Below are 19,563 nucleotides of genomic sequence, written 5' to 3'. Positions count from 1 at the left end.
GCTCCAGACAAGCCCCCAATAGAGCTCACTTCTACCTATGCCTGGGGAAGTTGCAGCCTGAAAAGTCCTGCTGCTGTATCCAGAGGCAGTCAAACCTTTGTAAAACACAGCCACAAAAACCTCTGTTTCCTTCTTTTTTATTTTTTTTCCCCCTTTTGCTGTCAGTCCTGCCCCCTTGGTGCCGGGGCAAAAATGAGCAACCTCCGCTTTGATCAGGTTCACCTAAGCTGGGGGCCTATTTTTAGTAGTCAGAATTTGTTAATTAGTTCCACAATTGGCATTTGATTGTGCCCAGTCCCTGCTGCTGGTAAGTCCTTTCCTTTCCCCTCTGGGAAGCGGCCTGTGGGGGAGGGGTGCTGGCCGCCGCAGCTTTGGGAACTCACAGTTCGGGGGGTGCTCGCAGCCAGTCCAGCTGGTCCAGACTGGGGTACGCTATGTGTCTGGTCACTGACATGGCCTCAGGAGCTGTTCTGTACTGTTTCTGGTTATTTAGTAGTTGTTCTGGAGGACGAACTAAAACGCGCACGTTGTTAAGCCGCCATTTTGATCTGGAAGTCAAGTGCATGAATTTTATATGTATACAACTCAATCAAGTTTTATATAGCATATACACAAATAAGTATTATTTGTGATGGAAAATGAAACATTGTCACCAACCCAGAAGTCACCATATTCTTTCTCAGTCACTACCCCCAACTTAAGTAAATCAGCATTATTCTTTCAAATGTCATGGATTGCTTTTCTATTTTTGAACTTTGTATAAATGATGTTATACAGTATGAACACAATTGTGTCTGACTTTTCCCCTTCAACATTATGTTTGTGAGATCCATTTATGTTGTGCTGTGTAATCGAAGTTCATATATGTATATAAATATATTTTTGCACTATCTGTTACTTCCTGAAAAATACTGAATAGAAATGTTGGTAGAGGGCAACTTTGCCTCAATCCCGATCTCAGATTAAAATTTATAATAGCATTTCATCATTAAGGAAGATGTCTATAGAAGCCCTTTATCAGAATAATAATGGTTTTCATTGATCCCCAGTCTACAGTACTTATGACAATTTGGAAATGAATTTTATTAAATACATTTTCTATTGAGACTCTCTTTGATTTTTCTCTTGTTATATTATTGTTTATAACATTGATTGCATTTTAAATTTTAAACTTGAATTTGTGATAGAATTTTTAATGTATTTATATATTTAATTTGTCACTATATCAGAATTTTTATGTCATTATTCATAAGAAAGATTGGTTTGTAATTTTCTTATAATGTTTTCATATTTTGGTATCAAGATTATAAGGACCTCATAAAACAATTAGTGAAAATTTTCTTCCTTTTGCTATACCCTAGATTCATTTTCTTTCTTAAGCATTGTCATCTTTCACCAGTAAAGCTAAGTGGGAGTGTGGATTTATTTCCAAGAAGGTATTAAATTCTATGTTTAATGTTTTAGTGAATGTAAGACTAGATAGATATTTTTAAAAATCTTCTTGTATGGGTTTTGGGAAGTTAATTTTCTAATAATTTTCATATTTGGGTAAATATTAAAATTTGTTTTAGCACTTATATGTTTATGTTATCCCCATATTCACTTTTTATGTCTGAGAACTCTGTATTGGTTTCTTCCTTTTCATTCCTATAATGGTAATGTGTACTTTATTTCTTATATTTCTTGGTCAATCTTCCTAAGGGTATTATAAATTTTATTAGTGTTTCAAATAACTTTTGACTAAGTGGGTTTCCTTTATAGTATATTTATTCTCTTCCATTAATTTCTACTCTTATTTATTTCCTTTCTTGTACTTTTGTTTTGATTTAATTATTAACTCTTAAATTTTCAGCTATCTTTTGGCTTCAATATACATAATTAAGACTATAAATATCCCACAAAATAGATTTTACTGTCTTAAGCTTTTATATGTTATGTTTTCACTATCAGTAGTTCAGCTATTACATAATTTCCATTGAAAGGATTTTCTCATGTTTTATTATTGGAATATGTTATTCTTTAATTTCATTGTCAGAAAATATAATTTTAAATCCCTTGAGAATTTGTTGACAGTTCTTTTATGGCCAAGTATATGGTCAGTAAATATTGCATAAACACTTGATGAGAATAAGTATTTTGCAGTTGTTAGGTGCAGAATTCTATATATTTCACTTTGGTCAAGTATGATTATAGTTCTCAAATTTCCTATGTCCTCACTGATACTTAGCATGCATAAACAGTTTCTGAGAGAGGTGTGCTAAATTTTCCATTATGTTTGTTGGTTTGTTAATTTTTCCCCTTCATTATGTCAGTTTTTAAAATGTGTTTATAGGCTATATAATTAAATGCATGCAAATTTAGTTTTTTAAGATCTTCTTAATGGATTGACGCTTTAAAATTATGAAATATGCCTCTTTGTATCTAATGTTGCTTCTTGCTTTAAAGTCTACCTTCTCTGATATTAGTATAGATAAACCAGCTTTCTTTCCTTGATTTTTTTGTCATCGAATTTTCCATACTTTTGCTTTTACCCTTTCTGTGTTCTATAAGTAAGTCAGCATAAAAACAAAGAGATGGAGAAAGATATGCCATGCTAATACTAATGAAAATAAAGCTGGGATAGTTATATTAATTTCAGACAAAGGAGATTTAAAGGACATTATAATTATAAAGGATCAGTTCTCCAAGAAGACATGCCAATTTGAAAAGTTTATGCTCTTAACAAAAGAACAGCAAAATACAAGAGACAAAATCTGATAGAGGAGGGATGTTATCAACATAGCGATGTAAATGCTACTGAGATTCAGTGGAAAATAAAAGGACGATACTCACGTGTTCCGAACTCTGGAGAAAGCTATAGACTGGAGAAGGATCCTACAGACACTGGATTGAAGATAAAAATATCAGGTAGGAAACTTCTGTCCCAGTTCAGCCAGTCACCTCCCCTCCCCCTCATGCAGTTTCACACACCTTGGGAAGTGCATTGAGGTGGCGGCTGGGATGTGCCTGGCCTACCTCCCACCAGGAACACATGCTACAAAATCTTTCACGGCTGTCAAAGAGACAGATCCCCACCTATACCCAGACACAGAGACCCAAGCCCAGACACCCACAGAAGGACTTAAGCCATGGGGGATGGTGGAATACAAAAGGGCAGCAAGGAGGAATTGTACAAAATGGAGGACTAGGGAGAGGACTGCAAAATCTTTCCTAAAAGCAGCAAGCAGCCAGGCTAAGATTACCCAAATCAACTGTTTGGAGACTCAGGAGACAGGGGAAGACATTTCAAAGCACAGGTCAGTGAAGGATGAAGAGTCTGAGGAAACCTGTGCGGAGACTGTGTTTCCAGTCCTGAATCCTGGTCCCCTACCCCCACCCATGAGGGAAATGGCAGCAGGAGGCTGGATCTTTGCGTGGGGAATGGCTGCAGCCTAGGGCAACTGAAGGAATCAGCCACTGTGAGTAGTGGGGGACACAGCCCCACACTGAAACAGATTTTGTCCAGCAAAGTACAGGCGCAGGAATCCCACAGCATCAGCCCTGCCTGACTAGAGGTAGCCTGGGCTCTAGGAGATAAACAGCTTCTGAGGACAATTGAGTTACTGAAGACCTTCATCTGCTGGGCAGGCCAGAAAGTGCCAGGGAACTGCAGGGCTGCTCAGAACCTCTCCAGACCCTATCCTAGGCCCATTGGAGCTGGTCTACATGCCCTCTATGGGAACCCAGCCATGTTTTGGCTGAGAAGCATGGATGATCCAACTGTCAGACTGTGCCCAAATACAAACCCAGGTGTTGCTGGATGGTGAAAAGAAAATCACTCCTGACTGTTGGCTGGGGAAGTGGAAACTCTCCATCCTGTAGCCCTAGGCCTTTCCATGCAGGAGCCTGGGTCTTGCCAGACACATTGTGCCCTCAGACAGGGTATCACTCAATGTGTAGAGTGCCCATCCAATATGGATATCCCATCCATATACTGGATTCACCAGCTCCCAGCACACATGGAGAATACCAACCCTGACCGGATTGTTGCATGGTTATAGCCCGACCCAGCACCCTGCTGCAGTGAGTGGTGGGGTTGTGGGAAAGAGGGGGCCCAAGAGAGTCATCTGCTGGGAAGTCAGTGAAAGCACACTCTGGCAAACTGCTTTTTTGACCTTCAATGCAAACCCAACCAACTATAAAATCTTAGAAAAGAGAGGGAAATCAACTTTCAAAATAATCTTCTCAAATGCCTAGAAGCTAGCAGAAAATCACAAAGCACATGAAGATGCAAGAAGATAACGATGAAGCCAAATGGCCAAATTAAAAAAACATCAGAGACACAGAACTTGAATCAACTAATCAAAGATGTTCCTACAAATCTCCTAAATAACTTCAGTGAGCTGGCTAAAGAGATAAAGGATATCAAGAAGATGTTAGAAAAGCATAAAGAAGAATTTGAAAGAATAAATAGAAAAATAGGAGATCTTATAGAGATGAAAGATATGGTAGATCAAATTAAAAATATAATAGAGACACACAACAGCGGATATGAAGAGGCAGAAAAAGGGTAAGTGAACTAGAGGACAGGGCAATTGAATTCAAATGCAAAAAAAATCAAATGGCAAAAAAGATGGAAAAATTGGATCTCAGGGAAATGATGGACAATATGAAGAGCACAAATAAAAGAATCATTGGTGTCCCAGAAGAAGAAGAGAAGAGTAAAGGACTAGGAAGAGTATTTGAAGAGATAATTGGGGGAAAATTTCCAACCCTTATAAAAGACAAATATAAGAATCATTGGTGTCCCAGAAGGAGAAGAGAAGAGTAAAGGACTAGGAAGAGTATTTGAGGAGATGATTGGGGAAAATTTTCCAACTCTTATAAAAGACATAAATATGCAAATCAAGGAAGCCCAGTGAACTCCAAATAGAATAAATCCAAATAGACCCACCCCAAGACACATACTGATCAGACTGTCAAATGCTGAAGAGAAAGGAGAAAGTCCTGAAGGCAGCAAGAAGAAAGCGGTCTGCCATGTATAGAAGGGAAGCCACATAAGACTATTCAACAGGCACCATGAAGTCAGGAAGGCAGTGATATGATATATTTATGATTCTGAAGGAGAAAAATTGCTAGCCAAGAATTCTTTATTCTGAAAAGTAGTTCTTCAAAAGTAAAAGGGACTTTACAATTTCCATAGCCAAACATGCTGAGAGAATCTGTTAACAAAAAACTTACACTGCAAGAAATATTAAAAGAGTTCTGTTGGCTGATAAAAAAGACAAAAGAGACAGAGGTCTGGAGGAAGACACAGAATTGAAGAGTATCAGTAAGGGTAATTTAAAGGATAAAAAGAGATTAAGGAAAAAAATGAATCTGACAAATAAAAGCCAAAGAATAAGATGGTAGATTTAAGAGTTGCCTTAACATTAATAACTTTGAATGTTAATGGACTGGACTCTCCAATTAAAAGATACAGACTGGCAGAATGAATTAAAAAATATGATCCATCTATATGCTGTTTATAGGAGATTCATCTTAGACTCAAGGATACAAATAGATTGAAGGTGAAATGGTGGAAAAAGATATTCCATGCCAGCTGTATTAGTTAGGGTTCTATAGAGAAACAGAATCAACAGGGAACACTCGCAAATATAAAATTTATAAAAGTGTCTCATGTAACTGCCAGAATACAGAGTCCAAAATCCTCAGGGCAGGCTGTGAAGCTGACGATTCCAATGGAGGGTCTGGAAGAACTCCACAAGAGAGCCTCGCCAGCCGAAGCAGGAAGAAAGAGAGCCTGTCTCTTCTGAATCCTCCTTAAAAGGCTTGCAGTGATTAGATTGAGCATCACTCATTGCAGAAGACACTCCCCTTGGCTGATTACAAATAGAATCAGCTGTGGATGCAGCTGACGTGATCATGATTTACTTCTATGAAATGTCTTCATTGCAACAGACAGGACAGCACTTGCCCAACCAGACAAACAGGTACCAACACTTGGCCAAGTTGACACATGAACCTGACCATGACACCAGCTGTAACCCAAAGAAAGCAGGAGTATTATATTAATATCAGCCAAAATAGACTGTAAATGCAAAGATATCTAAGAGACAAACAAGGACACTACATATTAGTAGAAGGAAAAATTCACCAAGAAGAAATAACAATTATGAATTTTTATGTTCCCAATCAAGGAGCTCCAAAGTACATGACCAAACATTGACAAAACTGAAGGGAGCAATATATATTTTACAATAATAGTGGGAGACTTCAATACATCACTCTCTTCTATAGATGGAACAACCAGGTAGAGGACCAACAAGGAAATAGAGAATCTAAACAATTTGATAAACTAATTACATCCCCAAATACCAGGATACGCATTCTCTAGTGCTCATGTAACATTCTCCAGCATACATCCTATGATGAGGCACAAAACCAGTCTTAATAAATCTTAAAAAATTGAAATTATTCAAAGCCCTTTCTCTGACCACAATGGAACTAGGCTAGAAATCAGTAACTACCAAAGAACCAGATCTTTTCCAAATATGTGTAGGTTAAATAACACACTCTTAAACAAATCAGTGGGTAAAGAAGAATTGTAAGAGAAATCAATAGATATCTTGAGACAAATGAAAATCAGAATACAACATATCAAAACTTATGTTTTGATTATGAGATGCATCAAAGGCAATTCTGAGAGGGAAGTTTATTGCCCTACATGCCTATATTAAAAAAGAGGAAAGAGCAAAAATTGAGGATTTAACTGCTCACCTCAAGGAACTAGAGAAAGAACAGCAAACTAATCCTAAAGCAAATAGTAGAAGAGAAATAAAGGTCAAAGGAGAAATAAATGAATTGGAGAACAACAACAACAAAAAAAGAGAGAATCAATAAAATCAAAATTTGGTTCTTTGAGAAAAGCAATAAAATTAATTAAAGTATGCGACAACATGGATGGACCTTAAAGATATAATGCTGAGTGAAATAAGCTAGACACAGGATAGACACTGTATCATTTTCATTAATATAGGCCACCTCAAAAATGTAAACTCCGAGTCTCAAAATGTAGAATACAGGGGACCTAGAGACAGAAGCTAGAAAAGTGGGAAGCAGTTAACTAATGATGCACAGATTTGTAAACGAGGTTGATTTAAATGTTTGGGAATGGATAGAGTAAATGGTAGTTCATTATTGAGATTGTAAGTAATAATGTCTCTTCAAGATGAATATGATTGAAAGGGGTTGTCTAAAATCATGTATCTCACCAACTAATTCTACAAATATAAATACATTCTTGCATAAACTGCTTCAAATGTATGATACTTGTATGAAGAATAATAATAGAGTGGTATATTGAAAAATTACCTATTGCAGCTATGGACCATATTTAACTGCAATACTTTACTAGTATCACTCCAATTCTCAGGGTAAATAATTCTCAGGGTAAATAATTCTCAGGGTAAGGGATATGATGTCTTTGGGGTTTTCTCTTTTGTGTGGCTGTCTATATCTATTATTTTTCTCTCTGGATCAATGAATATTGTCAAAAATTGAGAGTGAGGTCATGGAGCCTAGAATAGGGAATGAGATTGGGTGATTATATAGAGTTTAAAGTGATACCAAGCATGCCAGAATATTTAAGGCAGATAATAATAATAATAATAATAATAATAATAATAATAATAATAATAAAGTATTTGCAAAGATCCTTGAGGAACTGGAGAAAAAATATGGAACTATTAACTTCCCCACCTGGGAAATTCCTGATATTCTCTCAAGCACTGGGGACTCCCAATTTAGTAAGCCAAGCCCTTGATCTTGAGTCTGACCCTTATGAAACTTATTTCTGTAATGACAAAGTTAAGCCTACTTATAAACATGCCTGAGTCACCACCCCCAGAGAACTTCCTTTGTTGTTCAGATGTGGCCTCTCTCTAAACCAAACTCTGCAAGTAAATTCACTACCCTCCCCGCTACATGGGAAAATGACTTTAAGGGATATAAATTTCCCTGGGAATGTGGAACATGACCTCCAGGGATGAGACTGGCCCTGGCAATATGGGATGGAGAATGCCTGCTTGACCATAAGGGGAAAAGAAATGTAACAAAATAAGGTTTCAGTGGTTAAAAGATTTCAAATAGAGTTGAGAGGTCATCCTGTAGGTTACTATTCTGCAAGCTTCAACCAGATATTACAGATTGACATGGTATGCCAAGCTCCAGTCAACAGTATTCCCGAAAACCCTAAAGAAAATCCACAGCTCTACTAAGACTCTATAAAATTTTTACCTATTAAGTTTATTTTTCAGAAACGTAAATCCTCCAGATTGTTCCTATACCTGATAAGCCCTGAAATTCAGAGACACTCGCCTCTCCCAGAACATCAAGCAGTTGCATTCCCCTTCCCCTAATGTCAATACCCCTTTTCAATGTGAAGAAATTAGAATGGTCATTGCCCAAATATCCCTGAAGATTGAGAGAATGATCAAATGCGAGGGAGAAGTTATAACAGAGAAGTTAGTATTTAACAAATGATTATCACTACTGAATCATTTTATAGATATTTCTTTTTTGTTTCTAGCCTAAGAACCAGAAGGAAATTCCTGGAATTATGGAACTGTAAGCAATACCATACTTTGAAATTTGCTCTGTAACTACTTGTTAAACTATACTGTGAAATATCACTTTCCTGTATATATGTTATATCTCACAATAAAAAGTTGTTCTCAAAACAGAACTGGGGGCAGGCCATAGTGGCTCAGCAGGCAAGAATGGTTGCCTGCCATGCCAGAGGACCCGGGTTTGATTCCCAGTGCCTGCCCATGTAAAAAAACAACAACAAAAAAACCAGAACTGATAGAACTGTAGGGAGAAATAGACAACTGCACAATGATAATTGGAGACTTCAATACTCTTTGTCAGTAATTGCTAGATTCAGTGGGCAGAAAATCAGTGAAGATGTAGTTGAGCTGGGATCCATATCTATCAACTTGATCTAATTGATATTTACATTTTACCCCACCTGATACCAATAGAATGCACATACTTCTCTAGCCATAAAATAATAGAGATAATAAAAAGTTATGTTACCAGTACTCAATGGAATTATACTAAAAATCAATAGCAGAAAGATAGCTGGAAAGTCCCTGAATATTTACAAAGTAAGCACACACCTCTAAATAACAAGAATCAAAGAAGTCTTAAGAGAAATGAAAATATATTTTAGATGAAATTAAAATGAAAATATAACTAATCAAGGTTGTGTAATGCAGCAAAATCTGTGCTTAGAAGGAAACTTATAGCATCAACTGTATATATCAGAATACAAAGAAAGATCTAAAATCAGTAACCTAAGATTCCACATTAGGGAACTGTAGAAAGGAGTGCAAATTAAGCCTAAAGCAAACAGAAGAAAAGAAATAATGTAAACAGTCATTGGGAGAAGCATAGCACCCATACACAACTATTCCAGCTGAAAAGTTTTCAGGGTAAATGTGAGCCATCACTTTGGTACATTGAGCCATGCTAAATTTTATTTTTTTGTGTGTTTATCCAAATATTTTTCTATGCTTGGCACTTCTATACAAACAGTAATCATTCTCTGCATATCTTTTTCTTAAAAACTAAGTGAACTGCATATATAATTTCTTCAGTGAACTGTGAGATTTGTATCACATATCTTTTCCTTTTCATTTTTCCTCCATTCAGATTCATCTTCACCCTTGAAATTCCATGATTTGTAAGATAGTGGTGGACACAGATCCACAAATAAATGATTGTGGGTCATGAGAACATGATGAATTAAGTACCAACTTGACCAGAGGGAATTGGGGAGTGTTTTATGGAGAGGGCACCCTTTTTCGTGATCTGGAATTACCATGCAGGCACTTGATGATGTTACTAGAGCAGTAATTGAGTAGAGTATAGCATAGGCAGAATGAATTGCAAATATGTGGGAAGGATGCAGGCGGATAGGTAAGTTAGGTTGATATTGTGAAGGACTTTGCATTTCATGCTAACAAGCTTAAGATTCCCCTAACAGATAATGAGGAAAACTGAAGGATTTTAGGAAAGGAGATGATGATTAGTTCAAGTTTTTGAGGGATCATTTTAGCTGTTGTAAAAAAGGTAAATTAAAGGAGATAAAGGCCAGGCAAATAAACCACTTAAGGACTTATTTTTGTTGCCAAAAAATTGGGAGTTAGTGGAAGAATAAATGGAAAGGTAATGAAAGAAGGAATTAATAAATACATTTTTGAAACAGGAGAACCAAAGTTGGATTTCAGGGACCACTGGAATTAGGTATCATCTGTGCACCTTGCTCTCATTTTTAGAGGTTTTATTCTCATACATTACATAGCTACATGCTCAATGAGTTGAATTTGCTGGCCAATGGCTATATCTTACATTGGGAATAAGGCTCTTCCTCAGTTCCAGGTAGGAAAATGCTAGGGAGAAATCTTACTGACCAGGCACAGATCAAATGTTCACCCCTGAATCATCATCTGGTGATAAAGGGAGATGGGGTGATGCAATAACAATCTGTACCAACCAGCACCATGTGAATGGTATGTGAATGAGTAGTAATTTCCAAAAGAAGATGCAGGGGTACTGGCCAGACACAATAATAGTAGTCAACAGAAGAGATTAGGTAGAATTACTTACATTTTCATGACTTTATGGAACTTGGAAGATTTAGTGGAAAATGATGAAGATTCTTTATCAACATCACTAAATTAGCAAGTTAGTAATTCCATAAAAATTTAAATGCCTCTTACATCTAAAGTCCTTTTTTGAGTTAAACAGCTAGAAATTTGAATTTAGGCATAAGGTTGCAGGTGTCCTTGTGGTGTTCCTTTTATCCTGGCCATCACTATTGGACTCAGAAATCTGAAATCTAGGCAAGAATCACTATTTATAGGCTACATCTTGGAAAACAAGCCTCTCTAATGTACCTAATTAACAGTCTCTCTTAAAGAGAAGAACCTTGTCAGATGGTAAGTGACCAGCCAGGTCTTCTCTTAAGAGTTATGAATGTGGAGTAAAAAGACATGGAAATGCTGGAGGATGAAATAAGAATGGAGTGGAGTATAGAGAGGGAATGCCACAATGAAAAACCTAAATGATATCAACATTGGAGTCTTTAGAATATGTTAAGTGGATCCCTGTTTCGGAGAGGTTGCTGAGATAATCATATCATCTGGGTGACTTGTTGCAGATTGCTACTCCTGGAAAGTAGACTCAAACAGAAATTAGCATGGAAGACATTTATTTGAGAGTGCTCTTTGAAATGTGGAACAGGGGCAGCCTGATTGAACAGTGGGAGAAGTTGATCTGTGATGCAATTGCAAGGACATCTTCCACCAACCCCATGGTGAGCTTTGGAACTGGGATACACCTACAGAATTGTCCCAGCATGGAGCAAGGGGACCAGGTCTTTGCACCTGCATGGTGATTAATCATTGAGTGAACACTGCCCCTAGAAGGAGGCATAACCATGGATCAGTCTATTTTCTTCAGCCAGAGATCTCCGAAGATTGCAGACAGCTGAGGGCCAGCTTCTAAGCAGGACTCACAGCAGCTGGGGGAATATATCCTTCCTTCCTGAAGGAGAACCTGGAGAATTCAGCACATGAAGGTATAAAAAAATTGCCTATTTTATGGCTTATTTTTAGGATTAAGTGGATTAATATGTGAATAACACTTAGAACAGTTCCTGGCACATAGTAAGCATTGTGGAAGTGTTTGCTGTTCTATTTTTTTTTTTTTTTTAATGATTGAATGGAGAGTATGCATAAGGCTCCATCAGGTTTGTTTTGACATGTGTATGGTAGTGTTTTAATCAAACGTTGTGCCTAACAGCACCCAAAGAGAGTAATATTTAGTGAATTGAAATGTTTCCTCTATTTCATTTGGAAAATGAATACACAGAAGAAAAAAAACAAATGCTACCCTAATGTGTTTGAATTACTCTTACTTTGGTTTTAAATCAGAGGAGTGACCTAAAGTGCTTTGAGCTCTGCTGTATCTGATCCACCATCCTGCGCTCAGTGCAGGTTGCTTCCATCGTTGTAGTCTAAGAGAGACATTGTTTAGCTTAACATTTTTTTTTTCACAGTTGGATTCCTCTCAATTTCAGCTTCTCTACACTGGTCTTATAGTTGTGGATTTGATTGGGCTCCAAATGCTGCTCTGGAATATGGTGGGAGGGTCAGACGTGAAGAGAGGCAGCGCTGTTGAGAGTGTGGGAGTAATTTGCACCCACCACGTTTTGCAATTCTTGAATCCAGGGCAGAAGCCTTGGCCAGATGGTCTCAAAGTTCAGATTCCTGTTTTTGTAGTTTTGAACTATAGCCCAAACAGAGCTAGCAATGCTCTCACGGAGGTGAATTTTCTTGGCTGGCTGGTATTGATTCAAATGTTTATCTTTCACCTAGAAATATCTCCTTTACTTCATGGAACTATATATTGATTGTAGAATCATGGTCAGCATCTATCTGTTTATACACACCCATTGCTAGATGGCACGATGGTAGTGGATGATAAAAGATAAAAGGCAGTGTTTTAGATATTGCTGACTCTTCATTGAAGTTCTCTTTCCTCTTAACTTTTGAGTTCTTTGAAGAAGGGAAATTAGTTTTAGAAGAGTGGCCATCGGTCTTGACTGGACATAGGAATTACCTGTGGAATTCTTTAAAAAAAAATAGAGGCAACTACACATACGTACTGAATAACTGTTTCTTCAGATGGGCTTTGGCATCTCTATTTTAAAATAGTACCACAGGTGAATCGGATGCGCAGCTAGAATTTAGGACATTGATTTTTGTTCTTTATGGTCTGCTTCTTGAAGGAAAAATGATGGTTACCACTTCTTCAGTGTCAGATACTTGTTAGTCACTTTCTCTGCAATATTCTAAACCTACAACCACCCTGTGGGTTATATTTTATTATTTCCACGTATGAGCTAAGTGAGGTTAAATAACTTGCCTAAGCTCAGTCTGTCTGACACCAGAGCCTGTATCCACTCCACAAGTTCATGCACTCAAAGATGCTTAGAATTCAAGAGAGTGTTCTAAGGCCCTCGAGTGAATTCTTAGACACATCACACCCATTTGCCAATGCTCAAACTACTAATCATCATAGCCCATAAGAGGGCTATTAACGTGTATAACTTCTTAATATTCCCATGACAAACGTAGCATAGTAAAAATGCACCAGAAAGGAGAAAAATAGTCTTTACTCTATTAATTTTTACTATCACATTTTAAGTCTGAAGCTGAGGAAATAATGTATTATTACCAGACACATTAAATAGTCCAGCAAGCAGATCAATAACAAAGTACAAAGACCACAAAGTCCTCTCTTAGCTCTGTCTTTTGGACATGTATCAAATTTATCACTGTCCCTTCTGGTCTTCTTGGTGTCAACTAAATTAGTCCTGTTCTCTGGGTTCATCTTCCACTGTGTTAGATTTTGCTTTTTTGGCTGTTCGAACGGCCTATTGCTAATACTGATGCCCCAGATGACAGATAATTCTAACCTGCTTTATGAACAAAATTCAGTATCAGTAGGTTTTCAGCATTAGGTTGCTTTTCGTACTTCCCGCATCATGATAGTGCTTTTCAATTAAAAATATATGCTCTCAAGGCAAGAAACTGTTAATAATTCCATCAATTACAATATATTAAACTACTGGAGATAGTTTTAAAGGCCAGTGGCTTCGTTCTGCTTGTTCCTCAGTAATCTTTGGATTCTTGTGTAATTGGATTTGGTAGAACTATGGCTAAGGAAAAAGAGAATGACACCAAATTTAGATTCCTTAGTCTAAAAATATGAGCAAGAGCTCTTTTTTTTAGCTGTAATCATCTGCCTAAAAATAAGGTCTATGGTAAAACACAGTGGCTTCTCAAGGCTTATCCATGTTCATAAGGAAGTGTACTGTTAATTCAAAGAATGGACAACTGTTATCTGCGTGAACAGTCCTTCTGAACTACTGATCAAATGTGTGCGTATCACTTTACATTTAAATAGAGGTATTTATGTGAAGCTGTAGTCTCATGCTTGAGGCTTTCATTGAAAGTTTGCATTGCAGCTGATTCAACACAGCTACTTTGAATATAAATGTGACCTGAAAACAGGTTGAGAAGTGGAGCCTGATTGGATGCAATTGAGTGCTTGGAATCAGAGGTGCTTCGGTTACTGAGAAAAACCAAACTGGTAGGAGCATGCAGTAAAATATGTATGTCATTTAAGGAGAACAGAGGCATAAACTGTCCCCTCAGCTAGAAAATGGCTACAATAATCAGGAAATAATTTGCAATCCCCAAAAGTTTGCTTCAACTCTCTCCTGTACATCAGGACCTCAGATATTAGCCTGCAGACAAAAGAAGCATTCTGGGAGTTCAGGATGCCCTCGTATTTCAGCATTCTTATGCTGATACATGTGTATCTCATTTGAATCCTGTCTTGTATTCCAAAGTGTCTATCAATACCATTTGACATATATTATTTTAATTGGTTACTAAATATAATTTATCTCCTCATTTATCAATGTATCAAAGTACCTAACATGCTTTCCTACCTTTGTATGCTTTTTTCCCTCTATCTGCAATGCTTTTTCTATACTTACTGAAAGCACTGCTCTTTGTACTTTGGACATGTCCCTTTTGTTTATATTGCTCTCAAAAAGATTTGAGAGTCATTGACTTCTTGATTCAACAAGAGCTTCATACTTATACAAATATCTTCTAGCAAATTATTAATAATTCTACATTTATCAGTTATTCTTATTATTTTCTTTGATTATTTAAAATAACTCAGAGTTTAAAACCCCTTTCTAAATTCGTGTGCTGGGAGCATTTTTATTGAATATCAATGATGGAATGACTAGGGTTTAGTGGATTGAATAAAAGGCAGCTTGATCTGGTGGGAAACACACCGTTTGTGAAAGAGGAATAGGGTTTTTTAATACCCACTGAGTGACCTTGGTTACTACTCTAACCTTTCTGATCTCATTTTATGCAACTACAAACTGAAGTATTCACTTGAACTAGATTTTTTTCAAACAGTTTCCTAACAGAGGAAGCCATTCCTCAACTAAGTGGAAAGATAATGCGTTCAACAGATACGAGAAATGCTGTGCTCGTTAAGGTAGGATGTTGAGGACCCCTGACAGCCTACTTTGCTGCCATTCCCTGAAACGGCACCTAAAACACATTTATAGAACATCATAGAAGCCATAGAAACCAATATTAAAGCAAACACACACAGACACGCGCGCGCACATGCACACACGCTCTCTCTTAGATACCCTCCAGAACTAATTTTCTAAGGATTTTTTTTTCAAACTGAAAGTGTGCATTCATAGAAATAAAACCTCCAGCCTTTGTGTTAAAGCCAAGGCATCATCCAGTCGTCTGTCTTTTAAAACTCTCCCCCCACCCCCCCACCAGGGTTCATTGATTGCCTGCTTTCTGCCTTGTTTTGTTTGTTCAGCAGTACAGATCTATACCTGCAGAAATGAGAGAACAGGACCCTTTGTGAAGGCAAAGCCACCTGAGAGTATAAAGAACAATTGCAGTTCAATGGTTCAAATGACGGCTACAGATAATGTTTAGGATGGAAGGGACAGTAGGTGATGATCCTATTGAATTTTGCTGTGAGATTGTATGCAGGAAGAGAGAAAAAAAAGCTTGTTAATCTTCCAATACTAGAGCAAAGATCTTTCTCCCCAAGTTTACATCCCCCCTCCCCCAACCTGGGCTCAGTTCATTAAGGAGGTTAGCTTAGTTTAGTTTTCACTGGCATTTGCTTTCAATTTACATAATTGAATTCTTGGCTGAACTCTGAGTCCTCAAATATGATTTGAGTTCAATTGCTACTTTTTAAACAGATCACAAATATAAAACAACAGACAATTTATAAAGAGAGTTAGTAGAGAGGTAAAGACAGTGTGTTTCTATTAAAAACAACAAGACAATAAAAGGAGGCTACCCTGAGCATGATTCAACCCAGGGGAACAAAATATCATTTTCTGGTGTTATGGTTCAGATGACGGTTGTAAAATTCCAGCACAAGGGTTGGCAGAATGAGATTTCCAGAAGTTTATGACCCAAAGACATTTAGTGATGTAGATTATATTGGAATGAACAAAATAAAGTCATTTTTAATTTTATTAAGTACCTTTTGATTAGGTGTTACCACAGTGGAATCTTACAAAATAGGTAGAAAATAGAAAAGGGCATCTTAAAATCACACATGTGTAAATTCTTAAATAAAATAGGCTACATATTATGCAAAAAGTACATTAGAAGCAGGGTGACATTAATTAATCATTCTTTAAAGAATCCATGCATCTTCTCTGGCCTGAAGGAACTCACTTGAGTCAGACACATATATTAAAAGTGACCCATTGTGATAAGTGGTATAATAAAAGTAATGCATCATTAGTGATGGTTTATAGTCCTATGAAGTTCCTACAGCTCTATTGTGTGCTGTCCATATACAGGATTCCCTGTAACTACCATCTTCCTGACATACTATCTCCTTCCCATGTGTGGAGAAATCGATCTTGTGTCTTTTGCCCGAGAACCCAAAAGGATAAATCCTGGAAGCCAGAATTTGAGCCTGTGTCCTATAATCAGACAATCAACTTTTCCTCAGAAAGGCCTTGTCCTTAGAGTGAGTGATACAGAGAAGAAGGAATGGATACAGTGTGGGGCAGGCTGCAATAGCAGCATGGGGTTCCCTCGTGGTAAGTAGCGGAGGTTGTTATGGCCCCAGTGCTGACAATGGTACACAGTACGCTGTACAGAGTTGGTGGATGGGATAATCTTTCTGCTGGCGAACCTCAGAGACATCTTAGTTCCTGAGCCTTCATCACGTCTGCCTTTGATTCCATGGGCGCTGTTTGCTTTGGACATCGAGAGTTAGTGCTGATTATCTTTTTCTTACCAGCACCTGTGACTGATAATTGCCTCTAAGATTTTTCAATTTTGTTTATACAGGGTCATGTGGATATGAATTAAATTCTCATTTTTAATAAAAATGACCAATTGTTTTACAAAATTGTTGATTCATTAACTCATTTATTCAATATGTATTTATCATCCACTTATGTGCCAGTCGTTTTATCAACTAACTAAACCAAGTTGAAAAGAAAAGCAAATGTATTTAGTGCTACTGGCTATATAAAATACTTCTGTGTAAGAAACTAATAATAAAATAATACTAATAATGCTGCTACCTTGACATAGTATGTAAACCACTCAGTTTTGAAATTCCAGGAGGCCATTGCTGTGGAGAATATTTGAAATTCCATCGTTGGCTAAGTCATGACACTTAGAATATCTGTGTAGTAGCAGAGATATTTAAAGGTCAGACTTGAATTGGAGATTCTTTTTCTGCCAAGACTTGGAACAAAATAAACCCCCTTGCAAGGAGGTAGGATATGTCAAAGAAGCACAGAACAAATCTGACTGTATGGGTAGCATTACTGGAATAGTGTGGCAGAATTGATATGCTTCAGAAATATTTCTTTGCAGAAAAGCAAATTTTTAATTTTAATGTTTATTTGGATATGTGTAATAGAAAAATTTAAAAATAATAGTAGTTAAATCTTTAAGTCACCATCCCAGCACAAATTAACATGGGTCTTGGGTAGTAACACTACAAAAGGGATCAGGAAATGAGACGGAAATAGGGCAATGGAAGCAACAGCTACACTGTTTAATAGGGTCAGAACAGGTAGATTTTCATAAGTCTGAATAATCACTCATTAGTATAAAAATATATAGTCATTAAAATTGTATATGTAGTTTTGTTTAGGTTTTAACTGTTTTAATTATTTATAAAAATAATTCATTCTATCAAGACGGATTCAATCATATTCATTTATCTCTTTATTGTTGGTATTTTTGTATATGCTGTATGGCAGGGTCACATTTCATTCTTTTTCCATGTGAGTATCCCGTTATTGCAGCACCATTTGTTGGATTTTTGTTTGTTTATTTGTTTGCTGGTTTGTTTGTTTTTGGGAAGTGCATGGGCCGGAAATCAAACCTGGGTTTCCTGCATGGCAGGTGAGAATTCTACCACTGAACTATCCTAGCACCCCCTTATTGTTGGTTTTAAGTCACTCTTGACTCCTTCCTTTCCTCAATCCAGTTAGTCTCTATTGATTTTTCTTCCTAGGTGTCAATCATACTCTTTCTCTCTATTCCCAATGCTAATACCTTGGTTTAGATCTTCATTATATTTTGCTTCATTTAAACTGGTTTTAAATGAAGTTTAAGACCTTTTAACTGGTTTTAAAACTCTGTGTTTCTGCCATATAGCAAATCCTTCCTACTCTAAAGTGAAGGCACTTTACAACCACCTTCACTAAAAACACAAATCTAGTTTTCAAATCTTTAAATTTGTTCAACATCACTCCATCATTTCAAGATAGAATTCCAATTTTTTGAGTGATGTGCAATCTGATTCACAAACTTCTCTTTGTTTATATTATCTCTTTTTCCTTCCCTGCAGGCACCTTTTGCTCCGCTAAAAGGGGTGTAGTTTCTTTACAAGATACCACAATTGTCTTGCTTCATGTTTTTTACATGTTATTTCCTGAACTTGAAATGGCCTTTCTCTATTTCTCTGCCTGCCTATAATCTCTTTATATTTAAAGATACAGCTTAAACATCACCTCCCATGTGAAATCTTCCAGTTGTGTTACGTACTTCTGTAGCAACCAGTGCATCTAGTAAACTGTATTGTTTTTTTTTAAATTATTATCTGCTTTTTTATCTCTCTCCCATGCTGCACTTTGAGTTCAAGGAACCAAGCTTTATTCATTTATGTATTTCCAGTGTCTAACATACGGTGGATGCTCAATAATATTTGTTGACCAAATTAATTCATTGGTGAATAAATGACAGAATGTTCACTTACATGAACCTATTTAAAATGTATAAAAAGCCCTGTGAGCCAAGTCTTCCATATTTTAATTATAACAATAATAACATTGTGAATGCATATTGAAAGCTTCTTATGCATTAAACATGTACTTTCATATATTACTCACCCAATCCTAATAGTAAACTTGTTATGTAAGGTACTTATTATTATTTCAATTTTCAGATGAGAAATTAGAATTTATCAAATTTAAGTAAACTTTTCTAAAGCCACAGACCTAGTTGGGGGAAAGATTATGAACTAAAATCTGAGCTTTCTGATTCTCAACCAACATTTTTCCCCAACGAAAAAGTTGCTTCGCAGTTCTGATGTAGTTTCAACTTAGTGCATTTTACAATTAGAAGATCGAAAGGCTCAGAATCTTCTAGAAATACCAGTGAGCCTTCTGGAGAGTACTGGCTTGCTCTTTAACACATGCGTATTGATTTCCTTCATTTTCATGCTCAACTTTCCCACTCATCTACCTGTGTTTCTTGAGATCTCTTCTCAAATTACTTGATCTGAAATCTATGTATCAGTATTTTCTTCAGAGAGAATCCATCTAATATGAGAGCTAGCCATGTAAATATTTGTGAGAAGACAATTCCAGGTTGCAGAGAAAGCGTGTGCTAAGGT

General features: G+C 36.8%; 1 long non-coding RNA gene across 1 annotated transcript in view; it reads left to right on the top strand.

The window, feature by feature from the left end:
* The first annotated feature begins 11,218 nt into the window (after positions 1–11,218).
* The window catches only part of LOC143643368 (uncharacterized), a 306,117-nt gene continuing 297,772 nt past the window's right edge, over positions 11,219–19,563 (top strand). The window contains exon 1 of the long non-coding RNA XR_013156241.1: positions 11,219–11,626. This is a non-coding gene — a long non-coding RNA (uncharacterized LOC143643368). The remainder of the gene's footprint in view (positions 11,627–19,563) is intronic.

This window comes from Tamandua tetradactyla, chromosome 8, assembly GCF_023851605.1.
Source record: "Tamandua tetradactyla isolate mTamTet1 chromosome 8, mTamTet1.pri, whole genome shotgun sequence".
NCBI lineage: Eukaryota > Metazoa > Chordata > Mammalia > Pilosa > Myrmecophagidae > Tamandua > Tamandua tetradactyla.
Note: the sequence above shows the minus strand (reverse complement) of the source record. Positions and strands in the feature narration are given on the sequence as shown.